The sequence below is a fragment of the Mercenaria mercenaria genome, chromosome 2, assembly GCF_021730395.1.
Source record: "Mercenaria mercenaria strain notata chromosome 2, MADL_Memer_1, whole genome shotgun sequence".
Taxonomy (NCBI): domain Eukaryota; kingdom Metazoa; phylum Mollusca; class Bivalvia; order Venerida; family Veneridae; genus Mercenaria; species Mercenaria mercenaria.
Window position 1 is genome coordinate 9,521,296 of NC_069362.1, and position 17,509 is coordinate 9,538,804.

The following is a 17,509-nucleotide window of genomic DNA, read 5'->3' on the forward strand; positions in this document are numbered from 1 at the left end:
TTGTATACTATTGTTGATATTAGTTAATATTACAGCAAAAATTGTTCATACTAGAAAACGATCAATTAACATACATATCATAAACAACAGAAAGATATGCAGATAGTCATATTCAATTCCGAAACGATAAAAAGTGCAGTGGCATATGAACGCTGGTTCCCTCTATTTACCTTAATACAATACGTATAACTGTTAACTTAATTTAGAGAAAGTACCAGCAACACAAAAAGCTTTCGATAACAACTGAACATATGAATAGAATATATCATTAATTGACATATTTCAAATATTTATAAATATGCATGAACGACTATCGTCCAGATAACATCGTCATCAGCCGGGTACCAGCATAAGTAGGTCAAACACAGTGCTGCCGTTTAAATACACAGTACCGAGTCAAAAACGATGATAGACAATATTTCACATACTTGAACTACAATTACTACTTCTAGGAAACATATAAACCACAAATCCAAAGAATTCTCAGATATCTACACGTCCTCCGCCTGACCAACGCGCTCAGTCCGGGTCATGTGACAATTCACCCGCGTAATTTCTATCCAATTTCACACAACAACTAAAAGAACCTTGCAAAGTTTTAGTATCGTATTAACTAAATGGAATATAAAGCCATAAGCTAATAACCATAAACCATTACATTGATGACTCAAATCTCAAATTTATACCACAGCTGGTACTAACGATGTAGGCCATTTCTCCTTCGCCATCACAAATCAATCACGAACGTAAAAAAATAGTTTCTTCTGGTTGACATTCATAACAAAAAACGATACAGAAACACAAACAGACATATGTAAACGCACTTACATTGACGGATTCTCAAACTCTCTTTCAACAAGGACAAATGCACTCTTTCGCCATAGAACTGACTATTTCTCATTGGCTAATATACCACGTGGTACATAATAACAACCACAAGTAGGTCAACAATTGATATACATAATAATTGATAATTACACATGTATGACTTCTGCAAACGTCTCAAATTTCTCTTAACCCTTCTATTATTACATGAAAATGCCATAACATCAACTAATTACAAACAGTAAGACTATAGACTTACAACGATCTCATGCATTAAAAACTAGGTCATCTGCACTTGGCCAAAATATACCTAAAAGAACGTTTTTACACATGTTTTTTTTCTCTATCACTGACAGCTTAACATAAAACATGAAGAGCTATAAATTTATATACTTACATTCATTAAAATCAGGAATATATACAAAATACTTGCGAAGCGACAGCACATCCAGTGATATTTGAATGCTGGTTCCCCTTTCGTCTCTTTATACAATATATAATGCTGATAATTCTTCCGAGGCCTAGTACCAGCCACTCCAAAAATGTTCGAAAACAATTGGACAAATTAATATATATACCATTAATTTATATCGTTCATTTCTATACATAAACGACTATTCGTCCAGAAAATCGGGGAGGTGGGGCGAGGCGTTAGCAATATTTATTCAAAGAACTAAAAATAGCTCTTTGATTTATCATACTGACGATGCGTATTTCCGTGGTGGGTCACTAGCAACCTCTTATTTTTGGCGTAGAACGACAGAAAAATCTACTGACCCATCACGGAAATATATAGGAGATCATCACGTGACCACCTTTTAACCAATAAAAATTCTGGAATCTTATGGGAGGTAAATATGTGGTGACAAGGCAGATAATCCGTTCTTGTCTGCACCGTAATCCATAATTACTTTAATTAATAAGTTCTTTTAAGTCTTTATGGTCGATTTAACGAGAGACAGATGTTTGTGACTATCAACAGTTTGAAAAGTACAAAAACCTTGAGAACACTGTTGCAACTGCCTTTGAATAATCTACTTATGTCTTTTTGCCAAATATGAATGTATTTCAATTCAATAGTTTATTTACGTCTCATCATATGTATGTCATAATAAAACATAATAAAATCTTATTAAAATATATATATATTTCTAAAAAGATATACATAAAATATAAATACAAAAAGATGTTGCGAACCGAAAATTATCTAAACAACTAGTAAAAGTGTATTTTTTAACTGAGATCCGAGAGACGTTACATTTGCTTTGCTTTTACAAGACTGTAAACAAAACAAAAATAAATAAAAAGTTTCAAAGTTACTGCTCTTATAGTATTAAAGAAGATATATGGATGTGACTTTAACAGCACTTTGACCGAGAAATTCAAATTTTGTTAAGTATACATAAAGGTTCAAATGATGAGGGAATTATAGTTCTTGGTCTGCATTATGTGATGATAAACAAGCACAGAGTTTCAAATGCATATTTCTTAAAATAGTAAGAAAAAAAGTTGATATAAACAAAATTCAAAACCAACGCCAACGTTCAAATGTCAACAGTCTGTCGTAGATTTTTTTTCTCTCCGAGGATCAGACAAGCTAAAATTGATTAAAATAATACATCTGAAATGATTTAAAAAAACAACTCATCAAGTCAAATCATATTTGTACGGAAGCCTATTAGGGACATTTTGTCTTAGTTTTTATGCATAACATATTATGTGTTACGTGTTATCAGTTACCTCTTACATGTTGCGTATTACCTCTTAGGTGTTATATCTTGTGTGTTACTTATCAAAAGTTAGATTTGCCTAGTTCTCAAAAGGGAGACAAAATTGGCGGACGTTAACGATTACTGCTTGTGGCACTTTATCCCTTTTGGTGACCACTAGAGCTAAAACTAGAAAATAGCTTTAAACCATCTATGCTATGAACAGCATAATGGATCTTGATCAAACTTGGTCTGTACCACCATTATACGGTCATTTCCAAGAGTCATCTAGAGCTAAACAGAGAAATACCTTTAAACCTTTAATCATTTTTTTCACGAAGTCTTTTGCTGAATTTTCATTAAACTTTGTCTGTAGTTTAAACGTGGGGCATTTGATCCCTTTCTGAAGCCATTAGAGACATAAATAGAAGTACATTTAAACAACTTTGAACACTTGCTTACCATCAAGGCCACATATTGCCATATAGTGCAAGATATATCCAGATCCACAAATAAGGGTAGATTGTTTGTCTTATCTATTTTTAATCTTTTGTCAGATATTTTGAACCCATACTTCCATCAATTCTTCGAATAGTCGAGTGCGCTGTCAACCGACAGCTTTTGTTTCTTGTTGTTTTAAGGGATGACCTAAAATTGTTCTGTCCGAATATATGTCGTGTTTATCTCAAAAAGTACTTAACCTAGAGTCACCAGACCTAGGATTGTTATTAAAAATGTTACGTTGTATTTCCGGTGTTGTGGTTTGAGTTTACAAAGCCATGGCCATGACTTAAATAAAATACACTTATTGTAAATAGAAGTCGGGGTTTAGTTGTTCCAGGAAATAGAGAATGGCTTAAATTGGTGCAAATGGGCATATGCAGTATTATGTATTTCATTACTGCCCATTAACAGACTCAATAAAACTCATTTCTTATTTCCTAGTGATTCATTTCAGTTTGTGGTCTTGCATGATTATATATTTCATTACTTCCCATAAACAGATCAAATAAACTCATTTCATATTTTCTGGGGTTTTTTCTTTCTTTTTTTTTCTCGGTTTGTTGTCTTGCTGCCATGCTGCATTAAATATTTCATTACAGATCTTGTGCGTCGTCTTTTGTTAAATGCGCAGTTAGTAATCTCTTAACTAACTTATGTCTGTAACTGAACACTATATTCATACAAACTAAATATTTTATCTATCATAAAGTACGATAGCCTTAATAGAGAGTATATAAGTCCTTACACATAAGATGAAATATCTAATTCCTAATACCTTTGACATAAGATGAAATACCTAATGCATAATACCTTAGACATAAGATGTAAGATGAAATACCTAATGCAAAATTATGAACATTTTACATACGCAAGAGCCGATAAATAAGACTTAAGTAGGAATTCGCAGTTCGCGCCGCACTAAGGACTGAAGTTTTTTTCCAGCGTATTTATAACTTCACCAGTATTAAAAGCTTTTTAACACCGTACACCAACGTTTAAAAACAAAACATATTCAATTCAAATTCAAATATTTTATTAAAGTTTCATTCACATTACATGTACATTACAATTTACAATTATCGAAATATCACAAGAACATGTGTGACCAATCATAAATGATTTATATGAGACTATACATATGGCAGTTTGTACATTATGACAATAAAACAATACTATACCATAAAAACCTGATCATCATTAAAACCAATGATATACCATAAAATCACATCAAAGAATCTTAAAACGTTTCTATGACTGTTTAAAAAAAATACTATTAGTTAGTGTTTGACTTTGGATTAGAGCCCTGCCAATAAAAACTTTATAAAACCCTAACAAAAAAGAATTCTAAGTTAAAAAGGGGCATAACCCATGTCAGAATTCAAGTCTAAGCTATGTAAAGTGTTTGTACTAGTGTTTCAAAGTCAATAACTCTGTTAGCAACAGAGATACTCAACCTCTATATTAACTTTAAAAGTCAATTTATAAAAACAACACTTATTACTGTACACAAATGCTAAAATTGTAAGAAGCCTAATTCATATATATATATAGTGTGTTCAAATCATACAAAGCAAGTTTATGAAGAGACTGAGAATTCAAAATATATATACAGAAGTACATTTATGACCTAGAATATAAAAATTTCCTACGTTCGGATAAAATTTTATAGCAGGTTTTGGCAGCAATATATGCATTCTTATCATGTTTAAATGTTACAAGTAGTTTTCCGTCATCTGACAAGTTGTCATAGGTAACATTTGGCATACTATTTATTGCAGAAATCAGTTCAGTTCTACATTCATTGTACAAGGGGCAGTTATATAAAACATGTTTCTCATCTTCTAAAACATCAGGACAATTAAAACAGCATCTTCTTCTTAATTCTAAGTTTTCATATCTTCCGGTTTCCACTCGTAATGGTGCTACACCACATCTAAATTTTGTAAAAGCTGATCGATAATGAAAAGGCATATTGGATTTTAAATATTTCTCTGAACAAAAATCTGACTTAAAAATTCTATAGGTTCTCAGCTTATTACCACCATTTCCTCTTATAGAAGTATTTCTATCTAACAATGCTTTCCATTTCACTTTTTCAACATTAAACAATTTTTCTTCAATAAGGTTGATTACATGTTTATAGTTTCCACCAACATGATTCAACAAATGAACACAGTTAATATTCTGAAGACAGTTGTTCATTCTATAATAACTATTCCTAATATTTTCATTTTTTGACCATGAAAATATAACTTTGTTCTTTCTTGCATCTGACATATTCGTAACTCTAAAGTACTGTCTGAATACTGAACCCCAGAGTCTAACGTTTAGTGGCTACCAACCCATCTCCCCAATCAAAGCAGCATTTGGAGTATATTTCCCTACCCCAAGATAGTACCGCATGGCCCTTTTGTGGACAGCATTGATACATGAGAACGACCTGTCCCCCCGCAATGGAGCGCTATAGCTAATAATTGGCCACACCATACTATCATACAGCCTTGTGAAAGTCGAATAGTGAAAACCACCAAAAGCTTTACTCTTTGAAATAATCAGTCCAAGAGCTCTTGAAGCCGACAAAGCAACAGTTTTAGCTATCTCATGGAAATCAAGGAATTCATTCAGTACAATTCCTAAATATTTATAACTATGTACATATTCTAATATATCTGTTCCAATTTTGAAAACATGATCTGACACTGTAGTACCATTTGCGCGAAAATGAATAATTTTAGACTTTTCACAACTTACCATCATTTTATTTTGAGAACACCAAACTGACAGTTGATTTAACATGACCTGTAAGTCCTCCGCATTTTCAGCTATAAGTACAACATCACATCGGCAGTTTAGTGTCCCTTTTTCAGCTAAGAATTTCGATGAAAATATTCTTAAAACGTACGTGCGATTTTTGCTACAAATCAATGTTCTGCGTAAACCCAAGTTAAGTTTACATAAAACTTCCCTGAGGCAAAGGAATTGATTCAAACGTCATATAAGTGTCCCCTAACCAAATCTGTCTCATATCCAATAGAATCTTTATTTTCACAGGATGATGCAATGAAAACTGATATGGTGAAATGAAACATATTTTCATTATGTTAAGTGATTAAATCAAACTTTTTGTTCAACAAGTGTTAATAGTTCTATATATAGCATCTTGTACATCTACGGAAATTTAAACACTTTAGGTTTGAGCAGTCTTACTAGCTAGACATTCTGAGTCTTGGCTATATATCTTCCTATAAGGAACCACACATTTCACAGTATATACTGACATCTTCTTAGCTTACTTTCTTGCCAAAATCATACCGATCAAATACTTTGTTAAAAAGTACATTAGATCAGACTTTCCACGCGGAATGTAGATTCCAGTTAACAGAGCTATTCGGTCGAGCTTTGTGAAAGAAAACTTTATACATTCCATATATCAGTAAAGGATTCAGTTCATGTTTCCCGCTTCACCTCTACTTTACGTGTATAATCTAAGAGGTAATAAATAATACGTAACGCATATTACATCACACATAAGAGGAAATGCATAAAAACTAAGACAAAATGTCCCTAATAGGCTTCCGTATATTTGATATAAGATGTCAGATTCACAACATCTTTTTAGTACAATGTTCATATAAAATATAATAGTCCTACTATAAAACATACTTATTATCTACAGCAGTCTAAACTTCTTTTATGTCTTAAAATGTTAAAGCAGGCTTTGGCTGTAAACGTATCCGTAAAATGGTTTGCAAAGAGAGAATATAATTTCTCATCATCAGATAAATTATCAAAATTACTAACAATAGTTCTGATAGATGCATACAACTCTTACCTAAATTGCATATGGAGTGGGCAGTGTAACATTACATGTTTTTCGCCTTCAACAAAATTAATATAGTTAAAACAGGTTCTTTCTTGTATAGGTAAGTTTTCAGTACCTCTCAGGTTTTAGTCGAATTAAATATTGGTGCTTCTCCACACCTAAAGAAAGCAATTGCTTTACATTATTGAAATGGTAAACGCTGTTTTATATAGTTTTCAGTGTCAAAGACGGACTTAAAACTTCTACAAGTTCTCAACTTACCTCTACCCTTTCCTGTAACCGAAGATCGTTTCCATTCAACAATTTCTAGATCAAACATTTCCTGTTCAACATTTTCTACCACAATTTTTGTATTCACCCGTATTCCATGAAAGTAATTTTGGTCCCCGAGGTTAATACTATTAAGCATTTCCCTAATTCGAAAAAAATATTCTTACATTTGGTGCCTGGTGCTGATTTAGACCAATTAAACACTTTTTTATTCAATCTTCTTTCAGGCATATTCAAAAACATTCAATACGGTCTTATAAAATGTTTGATAAATTTCATAACAGCTCAATATGTAGTACGTTCACATACGTTGGAGAAATGAATTTCATGTATGGTCTGGATTACGTTTACAACGTTTTAGAATAATGAGCTCTTGTTAACTAAATGGTGAGTTTTGTTCTTTGATGCTGTATTTTACTCCTTTGAAGCAGCTCTGGCTGCAAAATTAATTGCTAGAGCATTGATACCCATAACTTCAACTTTTCAACCTTTTCTCTCAAAATCAATGTATAAATATACTGTATAATTAAAATATAGCGCATAATAATACCTGGTATTAATTGTATGTGGATTGTCAATAAAGCTGTTTATACTGAGAGCTTTTGCTATACTTCAGATATAATGAAAGAATCGCCGCAAAAAGTATTACTCCTGAAACACGCATGTCCCTCCTTAGTACGCATTGTCTATTTCTTTTTATTTCGGTTGAGCTTGATTTTCCTATATGTATCTTTATTTAATGAAAACTCCTATGAAATGATTTATCAAAATACAAACTGAAAATTTGGATTCAGAAATTACTTTTGTTCAAAAGTAATAGCTATTTTTTTTAAAAAAAAACAATCTGGTTACTTAAGGAACTCGAAGTGCTTTAATAACATTTCGGAATTCATCATTTTTACAGTAAAAGAACTTGAAAATCTTATATAACCAGTAAATTTGTTTTTTTAAATTACTCTTGTGGAATGTTGTTAAACACAACTTAAATTGTTCATTACCATGTCCCACAATTAAGATGATAATAATGAAATTTTCCGCCAACCTGGGAATGTGTCAAGAATATTAAAATTTCTACATTGCTCATATATCAAATAACTAATTATTTTCCTAACTGAAGCTGATTTTCTCGAAATTACTTTCCTTTTAAAACTTCTAAATTCTCGTAACCTAGACCTCTTATTATCTGACTAAAACTGGTATGGTAAATTGCACCCAGCTTCAATTTCATTTTATGTGGCTACGTGTAAAGTCGATCGTCTTCTGCTATTATATAATTAAATGGCCATGTATAAATATTTGTTGTATGTATTAATGATAAAATATATACTAATAAACTTTGATAATGTGGCAGTTGACCTCAATACAATCGACACTGTTTATTTTCCAATACAGATAAATCCAATATTTGCTTTACAATAGATCTATGACGGATTATCTTTGAACCCCCCTGGACTTATTGGACACAGCTGCCACATTATCAAAGTTTATTAGTATATGTACATGGGTGAGATGTAAATAAACCATAAATCTTCAATTTATAAATCGGTTATTTTTTTTGCACGCACAATATATATAACTTTTAAAGAAAGAAAGATCTATAACATCATTTTAGTATAATAATTTGATATCGTATTACTTATATGGTGTTAAAGAATTCAGTACGCGTACACGAGCTATTGTGTTGTAAGATCAGATGATCACCGTCTGTACAAGTTGTTCTCTGTACATTTTTGTACAATTACCAAATATTCATTTTATAGGTAAAGCATTCGAAAATTCAATAATCAAAATATTTTTAACACTTCTCTTGCTAGAACACTTTGAATAGATACCATTTCTACTATTGTTAGGCATGAACCCTGGTTTCTGAGTAGCTTGGACGTTTTCTCTAATTACGTGCGGAAGGAACAGACATATGAAGTACTACTAGTAATTATCGTAGCCTCAAATTAAGATAATAATTAGCAAAATTGGCGTCAATCTGGGATACAGAAATTTTGCAGCGAGTGAAAAGGTCAGACAGGCCCTAAAGCCTTATTTATGCGCCTAATTACTTTCTAAATTAAACTGATTACCACACGCTTATTTCCTTTGGAAGTCACTTAATTCTCCAAACCAATCATTACTTTTAAAATTAAAGACTTTTCGGAGTGAGTAATTACCGGTCTGGAGCAGAAATGTATGAGAATTTCATCGACTTTCACACCACTTAGTCAATGTTTGGATGCAATTAACGCTTTAAATTTTCCGAAAATGTGATACTTTGCAACTTTCAAGAATTTAAAACGAATGTAAACTTTGCAGTTAAGTGAATTGTCATTGAACAATTTACTTTGAAATTGAAGTCTTGTATAATATACATGTATAAGAATATATATTTTTTTAAAAAATGTTTGTTTATTGGGTTTAACGTCGCACCGACACACTTATATGTCATATGGCGACCTCCTTCCAGCTTTGATGGTGGAAGAAGACCCTAGGTGCCCCTCCGTGGATTATTTCATCACGAGCGGGCACCTGGGTAGAACCACCGACCTTAAGTAAGCCAACTGGATGGCTTCCTCTCATGAAGACTTCAACAACTGAAGTAAGGCTCGAACCCACATCAATGAGGGGCAAGTGATTTGAAGTCAGCGACCTTAACAACTCGGCCACGGAGGCCCCTTTTAAAGATAACGAGTTGTGTTTCTTTCTGTGTTCTGAGCTTTCCAAGAAATAAGGGAAACATCTAATAGAAATATTATTTTATTATTGTGTAACATATAAAACAATAATACGTGTAAGATTGTGACACGGTAACATTATTTATGGAGCCAAATTCTATCGCAGACCGAAATAATAATAGTAAAATGTAGTGAGTTCAGTCAGAAATAATGCATATTTTAGTTTTATAATGATCTATACTGATCCATGCTTGTAGCTATATTTTATTTAGATATGCCTGAATGGACATATTTTGTGATAGCGTAGGCCGACTGTCGTTACCTGGTCGTCAGTCTGTCAGCAATTTCGTTTCCGACTTTAGAATACTTCGCCCTATTATTCTTAAACTTAAAATACAAATTGTCGTGGACAGTAAATGACTCCCATTTATCATAATGTCAATATGTTAACGATCAATGCTAAAAAGGGAAAAGGTCACGCAGAAAAGTTCATATCCGTATCATAAGATTGCCGTATTCTATGATCCTCAAACTATGCAGGCACATTAAATTACCTTTACTAATTTTGAGGTCAGTGTGTAAAAGGCCAAAATCACAGTGACTGTTGATAAAAATATATTTTAAAATGGCTTGATGTACGACCTTTAAACATGACCGGGACAAGGTTCATTGGAAATAAATGACAGAATATTTTGAGGTCAGTGGGTCTAAAATACAGTGACCGTAAGTACAAAAAAAAAACTTTCACCAAGGACGCCTCTTGATGTTAGGGTTTAGTAAATATTATCTCTGCGGCATATGGTTTTGCCAGGCCTCTTTAATACTTGTATGTTATTGATGGAAATGTCTTGAAGCAGAAATAGGTTTCATAAAATGTTAAACTTAACAATTAAGGAAATTAATAGATTCCCCTGTTCGTATACTCCTCCTATCAAACCTTTTGTCGTTTTCAGCTTGGATAGATCGAAGACATCAAATGTCTTTATCTTCTATGTTTAGAAATTCTCAATACAGCACAGGATCATATATATTCGCTAAAAATATCAGAGAAACTACATTTTTGTGGACTTGTTATTACATTAACTTGTGCCGCTTAAACATGTGATAAAATGATACAAGTTTTATAATAATAGATCTTGAAAAAAAACGTTCATACCATGAACATTTTACAAGTTGGCTGATTTTATGAATTTATGATTACAATTTCTGTACTCAAGGTTTATAAAATATTTATCTTAAATGAAATCATGTTAACGATTCAAAAAAGGTGTTTTTTCCTCCTTTTTTTCAACCTTGAGCAGCGCATATTAAATTATCCATAACTACAGTAGGGTCCAATAGGTTTGTATAGTTTTGTTTTTTTTTTTTACTTTTAGATAAAGTTTTTTGAATCGAAACAAATCAAAATGTTAATCATTCAGATGTCATCAAATTAAGACACTACCGGATAATTTTTTTATTTGTGATTCAGAAATAGTGCTATTGCCACAAAGCTTAAATGCGGCAACGTCGCCAGACACTTTAATTATATTTTAGCAATAATCACGTATCTAATTACAACCATTTGCCAAATTGAGCTCATTTTCCCGTGCGTATTGTCTTTACAAATCGCATAAATTCCCGAAACCCGTCATTGTTGTTTCAACTGAGAGTTTTGGAAAAATCAAATTATCATGATGTTATCGCCGTCGTGCCTAGGGCACAAATAACACGATTTCTGCTGCCTTAAGATTCTTTATGCAAAGTGGGGTCGTATTTTAACTTTAACTGAAGTAGAAGGCAAAGACATTTTTTTATGAAAACATGTATTTGATTTGTGGTGTAACAGGGTCTAAAGTTCACTATTCTAGCTACAACAACAACAACTCTGTTCTGTATGATAACTACTATTTAATATTGTACTAAGTTCTAAGATAATATATACATCAATGTCTTTCTTCACATTTCTCTAACATAGTTCACTAACATTTCACAGTTATTAAAAGAACTTCAATTCTTCGACATAATTACTTCAACGTTAATTGCCTCGGTCTTTATCTAACTAATTCATTTTGCTAGTATCGAACATACGCATCTAACCTAACTGAGTACCAGAATGATACTAAAGCTCTGCCTCAAAGTATGCTGTATTTAAGGAAAACTGTCTATCGGATGACTTAAATGTTTTTCTCGGAGCACACACGCAAATGACCATTAGAAAATAAACATGTCATAATTCCTATTTAGTCAGCTTGTCAAAACAATTAGTAACTGAACAAAAACAACAATCATGACGTGGACAGAGGGTAGTTAACCTGGGCGAGATATCATGACCTGTCACTTTCTCATATGACCAAGTGCTGAAATTATTTTAAGTAGCATTCCGAAATTCTTTTGTGTGTGACTTATAACTTGACCGAAAAACAAGATGAATAATGCTTATCTAATAAGTAAAATGAATTCTTAAAGTCATTATACGACACTCGCCTCTTCCTTGTGAGCTTTTTTTTAATTATCTATAAGAGAATAAAAATAAAAACAAAAATTCATGTGAGGCAATTAACAATTTAACACAAGGCAATGCATAAAACCGGCTGATTAATACGTAAATTTTAATTTAAATGTTTTTAGCCGTACTTCTGAAGATTAATGTCTTTAAGAAGAATAGAATACAACTGAATACAAAATCAAGAATATACAGTTTCAACACATGACATAATATACATAATCAATGAATAGGAAATCACATGGCATACGTAGATTTGATTTTCACAATTTTCACGATTTCACGGATTTTTTTTCAGTCCTAGAATAATCAATTTATTTTCATTTTTGTTTCAGTCCTAGATTGTTTTCCTTGCGTTTTGAAGCCAAAACACCATTTAATTTAAATAAAACACTGCATTACACACAATTTTCACAATATTTTTCACAATACTAAAATGCACTTTTTCCTCCCTTGCCCAGAGGGGTTTTGCCTTCAAGAATGTAACTGAAATGAAAAAAAAAGAGAATAATTGTTTATACACAACATAATTGTCAAACATATACCTGTCAAAAAGAATATTATCATTAGGAAATACTTCAAGAAATAGCTAGAATTGCGTAAAATGTTAATTACTGATATAATGAAATATATCAGTTCAAAAATCTCTAGAAATAAGATTAAATACGCGAAAGTAATATTAATAAGAAAAATCCCGTTACCTGTTCTATATTATAATGAAATAATACAAATCTACTACTTAGCATATTCTAAAAAAGAATCAATGTTCTAGAATCTTATTTAACAACCGGAACGATACTTGTTTTTACGTGTAAAGTGACATCATTCATTCCAGTTCCATGGTTGACATTTCTACACCGCAGTTGCTATAGTCGTATTTGTAAGAGTGGTGACCCGTCAACTAGTCAGCTTTCTCAAAACAGTCATGAAATATGCTTGTATGCCACCGCCCATTATTATAGCCTTCATTGTTGAGTAATAGCTTTGCCCGGCTTCAGGAAGGTCCTTTTGATAGAAGGTTTGACGTGTTGCTCCAGCAGCATTCTCTCGGTTTAATGAATATACAAGCAATCATTTAACATTGTCAAAAGTTTCGTTTGTCTATATAAGAACTTTACGTAAGGATGCCTTCTTAGAATCTCTAAATAGAATGTTTATAAATTTATCTTTTGTATACCAGTCTGGTTTCCTGTTTTCTGTTTTTCAATTTTTTATAGTTTTTATTTCATTTTAGTAACAAAGCGTCGTCGTCTTAAGTCAGGACTGTTAAAAACTGCGTAAACCTCTAATAACTATTCGGGATACATTTGTTGTAAAATACAAAATGTTAGTTTCTTCATAAATGTTCAAAATAATTCTAATAACAGTTATCTCTATGCTGAAAAACTATGTATTTATCATGCACAAATGTGTCCTTAAATCTTACACTTAGACTCATAAAAAAACCTGTTTTATTCTCTCTCTTTACGGAATTCCGTCTTAAATAGCAGTAACGCAATGAAATATTTTTCTAATGAATTTCCCGCTAATTAACAAGTACTACTAATTCATATTGAAACATAACCGCAACTACTCTGACTCATACATAAGAAGCAATCTCTATGTCTGATTGCAAGGGCCGCATGCCTACGACTTATTTACAACAATTATAAACTTCGGTTCCCACAATACATGGTCGCTTTCTACGACTATTCCTAGACCATAATATAAGAAACTTCTTGTTTCATCAACGGTCGCATTTCTTGCGACATTCTACTATGTATAAGCATTACACATGCTCTATGATGGTTCTTGACACATCATACAACGATACATTATAATAATACATTTAGCGTTACACACGCCTCACAGACGTTATTAACGTCATATCAAAATCTCATGGAGTTCAGAGCATTTGGGTTATGATTCATAAAATGTTACCTTGTCACTTTACTAATTGAGAGCAATTTACTACTTTACTTCCCTAAGGGTATTCCTCACTTAATATAACAAAAAAAACGAAGCTGGACTATATACATATGCTTGTCAATTTATGTTCTAATGAGTAATCTGTATGAAATTTATCTTTACAACAATAATGCATTTTCCTTATGAAATATACCATTTTCTGAATAATTCTATACGAAATTCTTGTAAACAAATCTTAATTGTTGACTTAAATGTACGAAAATTCGTGAAATTTAAGAATAAAGTTTCTTTTGGATTGCCTGTAAAATTGTAAAAAAAAAGTTAAAGAGAGCTGAACATCTCTTCAAATCAAAAATGCATCTAAAGAATTCCCGAATAGCATCGTTGGTATACGAGTTAAAATGAACAGTCACTAACCTGATGAAGTATCGATTTCTTTTTCCATAACCATACACCCGGGATGTTCTGTTTTCCTGCCGAGCCTTAAATTGCATCTTGTCCGTACGTTTCGTTTGTTCATTGAGGTCCTAACAGCTGTCTGAAGAGGTTTATCGGTCGTCAATTCCATTTCCAGTCGTCTGCCAAATCGCAAGTGTTGCTATTCCGTCTTAATCGTCATGGTGGCCTCGTCGTAGTTGGTAGTACTTCTTTCGTGTTGTGTCCGCGACGTTGTGAAGATTCGTTTAAATCCTGGTTCTTTTAAGGCACCAAATAATCCCGTGTGGTGTAACAGTTATAAAGTTCACTATTCTAGCTACAACAACAACAATTCTGTTCTGTATGATAACTACTATTTCATATTGTACTAAGTTCTAAGATAATATATATACATCAATGTCTTTCTTCATAATTCTCTAACATAGTTCACTAACATTTCACAGTTATTAAAAGAACTTCAATTCTTCGACATAATTACTTCAACGCTAATTGCCTCGGTCTTTATCTAAATAATTCATTTTGCTGGTATCGAACATACGCATCTAACCTAACTGAGTACCAGAATGATACTAAAGCTCTGCCTCAAAGTATGCTGTATTTAAGGAAAACTGTCTATCGGATGACTTAAATGTTTTTCTCGGAGCACACACGCAAATGACCATTAGAAAATAAACATGTCATAATTCCTATTTAGTCAGCTTGTCAAAACAATTAGTAACTGAACAAAAACAACAATCATGACGTGGACAGAGGGTAGTTAACCTGGGCGAGATATCATGACCTGTCACTTTCTCATATGACCAAGTGCTGAAATTATTTTAAGTAGCATTCCGAAATTCTTTTGTGTGTGACTTATAACTTGACCGAAAAAGCAAGATGAATAATGCTTATCTAATAAGTAAAATGAATTCTTAAAGTCATTATACGACAGATTGTTTATAACAAGATTTTTATTTTCAGTGCCAAGGATATGAAAAGCAAAATATGTGTAACTTGGAAAGTGACCTGAGAACTATCTTATATCCGCATGCTATAAAATCATACATTACTCACAGCCTTCTTAGCATCACATACCTTTTTCACATTAAAACATTTACTACAGTACAACTACTCCAGGGCGGCTTTCTCTTAAGCAAAACCCTCTCTATAACAACTTAATTCAATTCAATTCAATTTTATTCAGGTTATAAGATCATAAGAATATAATATCATATTAAAAAATCATACATCACATAAACATATACGTATTTAATATAAAAAACAATTATTCTAAGAATAAGATATTAATAACTAATCATATGCAAATTTGATCTTATAGCCTGGGATGGCCCATTAAAGTAAACTTAATCACTTATTTCCAATGGGGTCCCTAAATTGAATTGAATTGAATTGTATATATCTTATAGCTAACAGTGACTAAACTGTTAAAAATTTAGTAGGATTTATATAATCTGACTTTTCAATATATGTTCAAGAAAACAATAACAGTATCAATACCATAGCACCGTTCAAGGCAAATACATGATATATAAACAACTTGAAGGGGTTAATAGGCAGGAGGAAGTATGTTGTTAGGGCTATTAATCTTTTTATCTCTCCGGTGATATAGATGGACCATTAACGTTATATTCCCATAGCACAGCTTCTTAATTACCCATGAGCAGTTACTTTCACCTTTGCCAACATGCCAAACAACTTCAAAACATAAGCCAAGCAAATACAAAAATGTATAAAATGCTTATCGAATTAATTAGTTAATGGTGTAATGACGTTTGAACAAAAGATTCTAGGAAAAGAGCAGTTAAACCGGATATTAATCAGTTCTATTACCTAGTAAATAACGGTTCGTGGCAGCAATAATTAACGTATATATGTCTTCATTGATATACTAAGTGTACTCCTTACAGTTTAAAATATATAAATATATACGAGGATGGGATCAAAAGTAACGCCACTGGCTATTGATAACCGCTATTTTTAGGGGAGTACGAAATTCACGCCTTGCACGTGTTTCCCGTTGTAAAATCGTTCAATCGACATATAAACTATACATGTAAACACAATATCTCGCTCACAATTCACATTTGCACCTACCCTACTCGTAGGCGCTTAGGCAAAATGGTTGGTAAAAGTGTAAAAAATGCGAACGAAATTAGGTCTTACATTCATCTGTGTGAAGTTAGCAGAATAGCAGAATAACTCAGCGGAATAGCAGAATAGCAGAATAACTCCAGCAGAATAGCAGAATAACTCCAGCAGAATGGCAGAATAGCAGAATAACTCCAGCAGAATGGCAGAATAGCAGAATAACTCCAGCAGAATGGCAGAATAGCAGAATGACTCCAGCAGAATGGTAGAAAAGCAGAATAGCAGAATAAATCAAGCAGCATAGCAGAATAACTCCAGCAGAATGGCAGAATAACAGAATAATTCCAGCAGAATGGCAGAATAACTCCAGCCGAATGGCAGAATAACTCTAGCAAAATGGCAGAATAGCAGAATAACTCCAGCAGAATGGCAGAAGAGCAGAATAATTCCAGCAGAATAGCAGAACAGTCGAATAGCAGAATAACTCCAGCAGAATGGCAGAATAGCAGAATAACTCTAGCAGAATAGCAGAATAACTCCAGCAGAATGGCAAAATAGCACAATAACTCCAGCAGAATAGCAGAATAACTCCAGCAGAATGGCAGAATAGCAGAATAACTCCAGCAGAATGGCAGAATAGCAGAATAACTCCAGCAGAATGGCAAAATAGCAGAATGATTCCAGCAGAATGGTAGAAAAGCAGAATAGCAGAATAACTCTAGCAGAATGGCAGAATAGCAGAATTACTTTGAAACTGAATCTTGAACTGAATAATTTGAGTAAACGCCTATTTCTG